The following is a 12,455-nucleotide window of genomic DNA, read 5'->3' on the forward strand; positions in this document are numbered from 1 at the left end:
TAAGCTATTAGCATGGCCTTTCTCTTTCCGTTGATCATTATAAAGCGCTTTTGAGGCTTCAACTTGTCATGGATACGGATAAGCATAGGTTTGTCCCTCGGAAATTTATGTCAGTGGTTAAGAAGTTGATTTCGAACTTCAACTCGTGGAAGAAGTTCTTTTTCTTTGTTCGTTTGGACGCTGCGTCCGTCGAAGAAAGTTGCATTCCACTGTTCCGGAGGTTGCCGAACAATCGTCCCTTCATCAATCCTCTTGCTCCGTTCCCTGAGGACATTATTGCGGTGAGGGATCTTCTCAGGAATGGTCCCTTCTTCTGGACTTCTTTCACGCCGAGAAGGGTTCGGAAGGCACTAAAATTTGCGCAACCCGGTCCAGCTTTGGACGCGGATACGGGAAGCGACTCCGAACCCGACGACCAGAATCCCGTCGAAGCTCCGACAGGTGCGCCGGAGTCGAGCTCTTGGAAGGGAAAAGATGTCGATCTTGGCGACATAGAGTTTTCGATGGACGACTCTATGCTTCCAGGATGGGATCCGAACCTTGCTTATGGCGACGGAAGCGGTTTGAGCGAGGCCCCCATTCCGGATTTCGATGATTTCTTTGCTGGGCTGCCATCGGGTTTCGATGCTCCTCCTCCTACGAAAGAATCGGCGAGGCCGAGAGTCGTTGCGGAAGGATCTCGCATCATCAATGGGGTTAGTTTTTTTTTTGGGGATTATCCTATGTATGGATTTGTAACACGCCCATCGATTTTGCAGGGCCTGAGCTTGCTGGGCTCGGCCATCGAGGCGGGTCATAGAGAAGCCATGGTCTACCGCTTCAAGGTGGAGAAAGCGGAGCGGGATCTCGCTCGCATGCAAGGCGAGATGCTGGAGCGAGAAGCGCAGCTTATTCGTGATCATGCGCGGGCTGTTCGTAAAGCGGAGAGGAAAGGCAAAAGAGAAATCGTCGAGGTGATGAAGAGTGGGATGAGTGACCGTGCCTACGCTGAGGCGCTTATCCCTCCGATCGACGAGAGGATTCAAGGGTTCTGGGATTCCATCCCGGTTTCTCCTGATACCGAGGAGGTCCCGATCGATTTTCACGATGGTGGCGAGGAAGTGGATCGTCCTGCGGATGCGTTTGGTGCTTCGTTGTCCGGGGACTTTGACTTTGGATTATGAGGGATGGATCAGTTATCCTTGTTTTCGGCCGAATGTGGCCCTTTGAATTTGGATTTCGTTTAGGCCTAGATGGCCGTATTTGTATTTCCGGGACTGGCCGTTGGTGGCTTTGAATCCCTTGCCGCTTTACGCGGTTTATTTATATGATAAATGTTTTGTTTCGAGTTTTTCTGAGTAGGGTTGAAGTAAATACGAGTTGTCGTCTCGTATGTAGTTCTAATTAGACGTTCAATCTGTTGGTTCGTTCGTGATTTTCGTAAAAATTTATCTGTCTTTACGATTTTCGAGAACATTGAGATACGAACGGAGAGGCATGGTTTATGATCTCGTATCTTTTAGATATCATGCCTTGAGATGTTTGAGACCAGAGCGTTGGGTTTAGGGCAAGACCTAGGTTTACTTTCGGTTAAGGTTTGTGCGGTGACTAGCCGGCTATCGTTTTTCCTGTTGCGATTTCTTCCTGACTCGCACTGGTTTAAAGTCCGCGATATGTTCTCGGCTTATATGACTTGTATGGTATGAATCGAGCATCTTCTCAGAATCAACTAGAAGTGCTAAACCAAAATTTCGGATTTTTGTTGTAGCGCGCTTTTGTCCTTGTGCTGGACGTTTTTAAAGATCAAAAGAGTGATCGGATTGCGTTTATTTAAGACGGCTGGCGTGTTCGTCGGGGCCAATCGACGAACGGGGTGTAAGGTTTTTGGTGGTCACGTTCGGACAATTTGTTAGCATTGTCCTCGAATTTTAACTTTTTGCGACGTCTCGCAGTTATTTTCGAGGATTATGCGTGTATTTTTGCGTGTTTGAAAGGTGATAATCTTTACGATTTTTGGGCCGGATGAGGCCGCAGACGAGCGTAAAACTGAAGCGTTTTCGATAAAAAGACAGTGTATATTGTAAAAAATTTTATGTTTCTAAAAACTCGATTACAATAATGGCGATTGTGGGAGTATACGAGTATACGCACCCACTCCCCCCCCCCTTTTTAGAGAGGGGGATAGCTGAACTCGTCTTTTGACAAGCTGCCTACGTACCCCTTTCGAGGATCAAGCCATCTCGTAGTTCTGTTTCATGCCGCGAGTGTTCTTACTCGGCGGTTGGTGTCGCGATGTCCGCCTTGACCGTGTCGATCGTGGCTGGGTCGACGCTATTTTCCGGATGTTCCGGTTGAGTTGTCGCGTGGGCTTCGGATTTATGTCGAGCTTCGACGTCCGATGCGTTTGCGTTGACAGACGATTTTACTTCGTCCTCGTGCGGGGCGCTTTTGGCCGAAGATCGATCTATCTTCGCGCGTTTGCCGTTTGCAGAAGCCGTGATTTGCCTTAACTTATGCTCCGCGAGGAAGCATAGTCGCGACTTTTTTGGCATCCCCAGATGGCCGCGACTCCGCTCGGCGTTGGGAACTTGAGACCCAGGTGGTAAGTTGACGGAACTGCCTGCATGGCGTTGAGCCATGGGGTTCCCATGATCACGTTGTAGATAGCGGGATGGTCGACTACCGCGAATTCGACGATTTTCGTGATCTCCTTGGCCATGACTGGCAATTGGATTGATCCGAGAGTCATCGACACTTCGCCTGAAAAACCCGTGAGTGGTTTTGGCGTCGGAATTACCTCTCCGAGTTCGATACTCATCCGCTTGAGAGTGTCGCGGAAGATTACGTTGACCGTGCTTCCCGTATCGACGAGTACCCTTCCGACTTCTAAATCTCGTATGACGAGATCTATGACGAGCGGGTCGCAGTGAGGTTGGTCGATACCGCCGGCTTCTTCCTCCGTGAAGGTGATCGAGCAACTTTGGCCGTCTCGAGGAGGAGACCATGTAGGCCAATTTGCGCTTGATTCTGCCTTCCGTTGGTAAGCCTTGATGGCCGACACGGTATCGCCGCAGTATTGAGATCCTCCGATGATCATATTGACTCTGCGACGATTGTTATCGTTCCCTTTGTCATCCGGCCTCCTACCGCGTTTATCCCCAGGTTGGTTTCGTTGAGGAGATTTTTCAGCGGGCGGATTTCTGTCCGTCTTTGGAGGCCGATCAGAATCGAGGATGAGATCCTTGACGCTAGTTACTTCCGAAAGCTCTCCAGCGAGCAGCTTCGCGGCCAGTCTTGCTCCTAAGACTTTGCAATTAGTCGTGGAGTGTCCTCGGGATTGGTGGAACTCGCAGAAGGTGTTCTCGTCATACCCTTGATTGCGAGTCCATGTGTTGCCCGTGGTCCGGCCTTGATCCGAATTGATCGCATAGTTATGCGCTCCTTGGAGATCTTCCCCCTCGTGATGGACGTACTTGTCGTTACGAGAGTTCTTCTTTTTCCCCTTCGGATCTGCGTCTTTCGAGGATGGTCTTGCCGGCTTATGTTTTTGCGATAAGACTTTAGTTTCTTCCTCCACTATGATATAGTCCGTTGCTTTGTGGAGGGCGTCCTGGATCGTTCGCGGTTTGTCGAGAGTTATCCATTTTCTGAATTTCGACTTGTACCAGAGCGTCTTTCTCAGCGCGTCGATGGCCACTTTGTCGCTTATCCCGCTGACCCTGGACATTATCAGTTTGAACCGACTGATAAACTCGCGGAGGGGTTCGTCTTCCCTCTGGGAGAGACTCCAGAGATCAACATCGGAGGTTTCCCTGTCTATGAATACAGAGTACTGTTTGAGGAATTCCGATGCGAGCTGTCGAAAACTTCCGATGGTGTTGCGACGAAGGCGTGCGAACCATTCGAGCGCTGCTCCTTCAAGATTTTCGACGAACCATCCTTTTCGCCGTCCTTCAGTCTTGCTCTTCCCATCGCGATGTGGAAAGCCTGAAGGTGCGCTTTCGAATCGGCCGTACCATCGTACTTCGGTACTTTGATCTTTCCCGGATCGGACACCCTCATGTCCGAAATGCGACTGGTAAAGGGGGTCTTTCGAGCTCCTTCCAGCAGTCGATCGATCTCGGGGGCAGCACTAGTAGCATGATGGATTTGAGACTTTACGGCTCTCACTTCTGCCGCAGTCTTAGTGATGTAGTCGCGAAGATCGCGGATATCCGATGTCTCGTCAGTGGATTTCCGAGCCTGTCGGCGCTTACTGCGAGTGAGCTCGGTTTGCCTTTCGGCCAGCTCCTCTTGTTCGTTCCAATAGGCGACTTCTTCTTCTTCCGTCATTGGTTTTTCGAACGGGGAGCCTTCCCGAGCGGATCGGCTTCTGGTCCTTCTTGGATGTCTGTCGACATCCTCGTCGGTGTCGTTGGAGACATCGCTAGGATCCAGGTCAATGTGTTCGGCTTCGTTATCCTCCGAGTCCTTTGCAGGGAGCGGAAGACTTTCAGAGTTCCCCTTTTCGATGGGAGACTTCTCGCTGGGGTTTTGACCGGAAGGTCGTTCCCGCGCGACTCCTGCTCTATCGAGTGGGGTGGCGAAGTCGAGCCTCTTCCCGCGGATTTTGGTGGTTCCGCGGGGACGGATAGCTTGGGTCCTTGCCGTTAAGGTTTCAACCTGTTTGGTCAAGGTATTCACGAGCTTATCCTGTTCTTCCGACCTTTTTTCATAGGTGGCGAACATCTTTTTAAACTCCTCGAGAGTCGCGGCGTTGGCTTGCGCGTTGGCCGCAGATACGTCCGCTACCGGAGTGTGGAGATCGGTGCCGCTGCCTCCGTTAAGGGGAGTTTGCACGTTATCCGCGTCGTTGGTTGACATGTCTGACTGTGTGTGGCTTTTGCGGGTTAGATTGATCCGTAAGGCCCCCTCCTTCTAGCGCCAAACTGTGGGAACCGAAATTCGCACTGTCGATTTCCGTTTAAATAAGGAAACTAAGAAAACCCTAGTTTCCCAGAGGACCCGGATATCTGTTAATTACCACACGTCAAGCAATCAGAACACGAGAATAACAACGATAAAAATAAGAAATCGAAAAGAGAGCAAAGTAGATCTTATTCCGAATCTGCGTATGAGCGTTACAACAAGGTATAAGCCTGGGCTCGAGAGCTGTCGGCGAGATTCCTAGTTCTAGCAACCCTAAGACGGCTAAACCTAATTGAGTCGCAGCTCGAAATAACAAAAACGGAAAGTTGCCTAAATCGCTCTAAGTGCTAAGTTTGCTCTGAAAAAAGTTCTCCCCCTGCTCCTCGCCTAGGACTCCTTATATACTAGCTCCAAGGTCGGTTTACGCTTTTACTCTTCTGCCCTTAAGCCGTCATAGCATAAAAATGGAGATATTCCATTTTTCCCGATCTTCACAATTATCTTCAAAACTTCCGTATTTATCCGCGGAAACTTGACATTTATCCTTCCTCGTGGGCCAAGCGTGAACCATGCTGTGGTTCACGGGCTTTTGGTTAGGAAAAATCGTAGGATGGGCCTCGAGTCGTGTTTTAGGTCCCTTTGGGCCGTCTTCCGACTCGACACGTTTACTACGAGTTTTCCGCGGTTTCTAATCCGCGAAGTTTGATCGATGAATTAGAATAGCGGGAAACATGGACTGAGCTTGCTACGGTCTTCGGGAGATAGCATTCGAAGGTTTGACGAGAATGCAAGGACTGGTGTCGTATCGATGTTCGGAAAGGTTCAATCGCTACACAGCGACCGAACTTTGGCTCGAGCCCGGTCGCTATGTAGCGACCGAGCGAAACGAGTGCTCGGTCGCTACGTAGCGACCGAGCTTTGGCTTGAGCTCGGTCGCTACGTAGCGACTGAGCGGGACGATCGCTCGGTCGCTACGTAGCGACCGAGCGGGACGAGCGCTCGGTCGCTACGTAGCGACCGAGCTTGGCTGAGCTCGGTCGCTACGTAGCGACCGGGCGGGACGATCGCTCGGTCGCTACGTAGCGACCGAGCGGGACGATCGTTCGATTTGAATCCCAAAGGATACTTCTTCGTAAAAATCTCGTATAAGTTATTTTTACGAAAATTACATCCCTTCTTTTACTAACTCTTTCGGAAATACGATCTCCGAGGATTTTTGGGTGGTAATTCCGTCGTAACCGTTTTTGACCCCAACAATGTTCAATCATCAAAAGAGTTGATCATGTTGCGTTTGTTTAAGACGACTGGCGTGTTCATCGGGGCCAATCAACGAACGGGGTGTGAGTATTCGGTGGGTTTTATAGTCGCGTTTGGACTGTTTTTTGCAGAGTTTTCGATTTTTAACTTGGCGACGTCTCGCAGTTGCTTCGAAGACTGCACGTATATTTTAGGTGCTGAAGAATGACTGCTTTGTGGTTGGGACCAGATAGGACCGTTGACAAGAGTCTTGATGTTTTTAGATTTTCTAAGCGTGTCCTGAGACTTTTGCGCTAATTGGAGCGCAAGAGTTTTAAAAAAAGGGAAACGCGTATTGTAGTAATAATTTTGTTTTATAAAACTCGATTTCAATGATGCATCTTTTCCAGTGTGGGAGTATACGAGTATACGTACCCACTCCTCCCCTTTTTAGAGAGGGGGATAGCTGAACTCGTCTTTTGACGAGCTGCCTACGTACCTCTTTCGAGGATCAAGCCATCTCGTAGTTATGTATTATGCCGCGAGTATTCTTACTTGGCGGTTGTTGTCGTGCTGACCGCCCTGATCGTGGTGACTGTGGCCGGGTCAGCGCTTTTATCCGGGTGTTCTGCAGTGTAGGCTTTGGAGTCGTGTTGAGTTTCGACATTTGAAGCGTTCGCGTCGGCAGATGATGTTGAATCGTCTTTCTTTGAAGTGTTTTCGGCCGAAGGTTGAGCTATCTTCGTGCGCTTGTGAGTTGCCGTTGCGGAAGTCGCGATTTGCCTCAACTTATGCTCTGCAAGGAAGCATAGTCGTGACTGTTTTTGGCATCGCCAGATGGCCGCGACTCCGTTCCGGGTTGGGAATTTGACGCCGAGGTGATACATCGACGGAACGGCTTGCATGGCGTTGAGCCATGGGCTTCCCATGATCACGTTGTGGATAGCAGGATGATCGACCACCGCGAACTCGACGATTTTTGTGATTTCCTTGGCCATGACTGGCAGCTGGATCGATCCGAGAGTCATCGACACTTCGCCCGAAAAACCCGTGAGTGGTTTTGGCATCGGAGTTACTTCTCCGAGTTTGATGCTCTTCCGATTGAGAGTGTCGCGGAAGATAACATTGATTGTGCTTCCCGTGTCAATGAGTACTCATCCGACTTCCAGATCTCGTATGACGAGATCTATGACGAGCAGATCGCAGTGAGGTTGATCGATCCCGCCGCCTTCCTCCTTCGTAAAGGTGATTGACTTGTTTTGACCGTCTCGGGGAGGAGACCATGTTGGCCAGTTTGCACTCAATTCCGCCTTCCGCTGGTAAGCCTTGATGGCAGAAACCGTATCATTGCAGTATTGCGACCCTCCGATGATCATGTTGACTCTGCGACGATTGTTATCGTTTCCTTTGTCATCCGACCTTCTTCCGCGCTTATCCCCAGATTGGTTTCTTTGAGGGGATTTCTCCGTGGGCGGATTTCTGTTCGTCTTCGGGGGGCGATCAGTCTCGAGGATGAGGTCTTTTACGCTGGTTACTTCAGAGAGCTCTCCAGCTAGTAGATTTGCGGCCAGCCTTGCTCCCAAGACTTTGCAGTTAGTCGTGGAGTGGCCTCGGGATTGGTGGAATTCGCAGAACGTGTTTTCATCATATCCTTGATTGCGAGTCCACGTATTACCCGTGGTTCGGCCTTGGTCCGAACTGATCGCGTAATTGTGCGCCCCTTGGAGCTCTTCCACCTCGTGATGGACGTACTTGTCGTTACGAGAGTTCTTCTTCTTCGTTTTTGGGTCTACATCTTTCGAGGACGGTCTCGTCGACTTATGTTTTTGCGACAAAACATCCGTTTCCTCTTCGATTATGATGTAGTCCGTCGCCTTGTGGAGTTCATCCTCGATCGTCCGCGGTTTGTCGAGGGTTATCCATTTTCTGAATTTCGACTTGTACCAGAGCGTTTTTCTGAGCGCGTCAATGGCCACTTTGTCCCTTATCCCGCTAACCCTGGACATCACCAGTTTAAACCGGCTGATGAATTCGCGGAGGGGTTCGTCTTTCCTCTGGGATAGACTCCAGAGATCGACATCGGAAGTTTCTCAATCTATGAACATAGAGTATTGTTTGAGAAATTCCGATGCGAGCTGTCGGAAACTCTCGATAGAGTTTCGCCTAAGGCGTGCGAACCACTCGAGCGCTGCTCCTTCCAGATTCTCGAAGAATAGACGGCAATAGCCGGCGTCTTTTTCACCGTCCTTCAATCTTGCTCTTCCCATCGTGATGTGGAAAACCTGAAGGTGCGCTTTCGGATCGGTTGTACCATCATACTTTTGTACTTTGATTTTTCCCGGATCAGATACCCTCATATCGGAGATGCGAGCTCTGAAAGGAGTTTTCTGAGCCCCCTCTAGCAGCCCGTCGATCTCGGGGGCAGCACTGGTAGCGTAATGGATCTGGAATTTCACGGCTCTTACCTCTGCTGCAGTTTTGGAGATGTAGTCACGAAGATCGCGGATATCTGATGTCTCGTCAGTAGATTTCCGAGCTTGTCGGCGTTTACTGCGAGTGATCTCGGTTTGCTTTTCAGCCAGCTCTTCTTGCTCGTTCCAATAGAGGATTTCCTTCTTTCGTCATTGGTTTGTCGAACGGAGAGCTTTCCCGAGCAGATCGGTTTCTGGTCCTTCTTGGGTGTCTGTCGACGTCCTCCTCAGCATCGTTGGAGACGTCGCCAGGATCCAAGTCGACGTGCTCGAGTTCATTATCCTCCAAATCCTTCGCGGGAGGCGGAGAACTTTCAGGGTTCCATTTTTCGATGGGAGATTTTTCGCTAGGGTTTTGACCCGAAGGTCGTTCCCGCGCGGTTCCAGGCCTATCGAGTGGGGTTGCAAAGTCGAGTCTTTTCCCGCGAACTTTAGTGGTTCCACGGGGACGGATCGCTCGAGTCCTTGCTGTTAAGGTTTCAACTTGTTTGGTCAAGGTTCTCACGAGCTTATCTTGTTCTTCCGACCTTTTTTCGTAGGTGGCGAACATCTTTTTAAAACATTCGAGCGCCGCGGCGTTGGCTGGTGCGTTGGTCGCGGATACGTCCGCTGCTGGAGTGTGGAGATCAGTGCCGCCGCCTCCATTAAGAGGAGTTTGCACATTTTCCGCGTCGTCAGTTGACATGTCTGGTTGAGCGTGATGTGGTTGCGAGGTAGATTGATCCGTATCCCCCTCCTTCTAGCGCCAAACGATGGGAACTGAAATTCGCACTGTCGATTTCCGTTTAAATAAGAAAAGTAGGAGAACCCTAATTTCCCAGAGGTCCCGGATATCTGCTCATACCACACGCTAAACAATCAGAACACGAGGTAACAACGATAAAGTATATGAGATCGTAAAAAGAGAGCAAAAGGAGTTTTATTCCGAATTCGTGTATTAGCGTTACAACAAGGTAGAAGCCTCGGCTATGAGAGCTGTCGGCGAGATTCCTAGTTCTAACAACCTAAGACTGCAAAACCTAGTTGAGTCGCAGATCGAAATAAGAAAAACGGAAAGTTGCCTAATTGCTCTAAGTGATAAGTTTGCTCTCAAAAGTTCCTCCCCATGCCTCTCGTCTAGGACTCCTTATATACTCGCTCCTAAGTCGGTTTACGCTTTTCCCCTTCTGCCCTTAAGCTGTCATAGCCTAAAAATGGAGATATTCCATTTTTTCCGATCTTCATAATTATCTTCCAAATTTTGTATTTATCCGCGGAAACTTGACATTTATCTTTCCTTGCGAACCAAGCATAAACCGTCCCATAGTTTACGGGCTGCTGGTTAGGAAATCGTAGGGTGGGCTTCGAGTCATGTCTTAGGTCCCTTTGGACCGTCTTTCAACTTGAAGCGTTTATTACGACTTCTTTCGATAAAAGCGAACTTTACGCGGTTTTTATCGTAAAGTTTGATCGATGACTTCGAATGGCGGAAAACAGGAAATGGGTTCGCTATGGTCTTCGGGAGACAGCATCGAAGGGTAGACGAAAATGCATGGATTCGTGTCGTATCGACGTTTCGGAAGAGCTCGGTCGCTACGTAGCGACCTAATGGAACGCACACTCGGTCGCTACATAGCGACCGAGCTTGGCTCGAGCTCGGTCGCTACGTAGCGACCGAGCGGGATGGTCGCTCGGTCGCTACGTAGCGACCGGGCAGCGTGCATATGCGGTAGTTACATAGTGACTGAGCTTGGTCTATCCGTGCTCCGACCGTCACATTCGAACCTATCTGTGGCTGGCTCAGATACGTTTCCATTTCTTTGGGACAGTTTGTGTTTAATCCAAACGGGGTTTGAACAAGGTTTTATCTCGAGAACATATGCCACGACATTCTTTTGACCAAGCACAATTTGTCGCGGAAAGACACTCATACTTGTATTTTGCGTAGATTTGGATGTTAACTTCCTCGTAACCGTTTTCGACCCCAACATGTGTCGAGAAAGCTTTTGCCCAGAAGCGCAATTTTTAGACGTTGATTTCGACATAATCGTTTTTGATCCCAACACTTGGTACTTTCATCAGAGGCATCGCGCTGGCAGATCAGATGGCTCTAGACTCAGCTAGTGATAGAAACATCAACACTAGGAATCCAGAAGAGGATGTGAGACTAATTGAGAATTTGGCATCTAGAAACAACACCAAGAACACTGATTTCGAGAGAAAAAAAATGGCCACTACCATGTGAAAGTAGCAGCTGGACGATGTTAAGGTTAAACTGGATAGTGTTCACAAGCTCCTCAAGAATCAAGTCAACTTTTCAGAGGATGTATAGGCTGCATATGTCGACAACGACATAGATGGAGAGGAGGATGTGAACTTCGTCAGTGGTTCAGGCTTTCAAAATCAAAGGTCTAGAAATCAAAGTGGATTCAGAAACTCTTTCGCCAATGGACAGAAGAGTGGATACAACTAGAGTTCACAATACAAGAAACCCTTCAGCAGCAATTACAACGTCAGTAACAAGGCTTATGGAAATTCTTTCTACCAGAATCCACCACTGCAGACTCGAGAGAGCAAGATAGAGGTCATTCTTGATCAAGTTCTTGAGGGTCAGCAGAAGTTGATGGTGAACTTCAATGGAAAGATAGATGCTGTCTACACAGAGCTGAACTCAAAGTTTGAGTAGTTGAACAACCATGTGAGGAAGTTTGAGACACAAGTGGTTCAGACATGAGAGACTATTAAGAGGCAGGAGGCCTTCATCAAGGGTAAAGGAGATGAATCACTGACGCACCACGTGAATTCCATCATAGATGATGCTATCCATTCTTGATCATGTTCTTGAGGGTCAGAAGAAGTTGATGGCGAACTTCAATGAAAAGATAGATGCTGTCTACACAAAGATGAACACAAAGTTTGAGTCTTTGAACAACCATGTGAGGAAGTTGGAGACACATGTGGTTCATACAGGAGAGACTGTTAAGAGGCAGGAGGCTTTCATCAAGAGTAAAGGAGATGAATCACTGAAGCACCACATGAATGCCATCATGGATACAGTAAGTATTCTAACTCACGAGGAGTTCATAGCTAAGCACCCTCATCCACCCAAACCCTTATGCATCAAGAAGTCGGATATCAATTGGCACCACGAGCAAGCTATAGATCGACATACAGACTGCACCAGTGATCAACACGACCCATCCAGCATTGATCAACGACCACCTCTGACCTACCGAGTGCAACCACCAAAGATAGATGTAGCACGACTGAATGCACTCAGACACCCATCTCAACCCTCAGAGAACATTGCAGAGAACTTCTGTCAACATTCTAATGATGCACTAGAGTCTATGCAAGTTGATCAGACTTCTAAGAGGAGAACCTTGAAGAGAAGAAAGGAAAAGGTTCTGAAGCATCTAAAGAGAGGAGTTAATGAGAAGGAGATGGATAGCTTCACTAAAAGAGTTTTTAGGATACCCTTGGACAAGCCATTTGAGGAGGCTTACTTTACCCACATGTTGTGGATGTTATTCTGAGAGACCAAGGAAACTAAGCAAGACATACATAGGATCTTCAATCAGATCAGAGAGAAGATGAAGCAGAGGATTACACTTAAGAAGAAGAGTTATCCTGTGAAATTTGCAGTGCCATGTTTGTTTAAGGGCATTGAGTTTCCGTGTGCGCTGTGTGACACAGGTTCATCAGTCAGCATACTACCCAAGGTAATGGCAGACTATATGGGTCTGAAGATAGAGCCTTCGGAGGATTCAATCACTTTTGTGGACTATTCTACGACGAACTCAGGAGGAATCATCAGAGACCTTGATTTGCAGATTGGTAATGCACTAGTCCCAGTTGACTTCCATGTCCTGGACAAACAGA

The sequence above is a fragment of the Brassica rapa genome, chromosome A07 (assembly GCF_000309985.2).
Source record: "Brassica rapa cultivar Chiifu-401-42 chromosome A07, CAAS_Brap_v3.01, whole genome shotgun sequence".
Classification (NCBI taxonomy): Eukaryota; Viridiplantae; Streptophyta; class Magnoliopsida; order Brassicales; family Brassicaceae; genus Brassica; species Brassica rapa.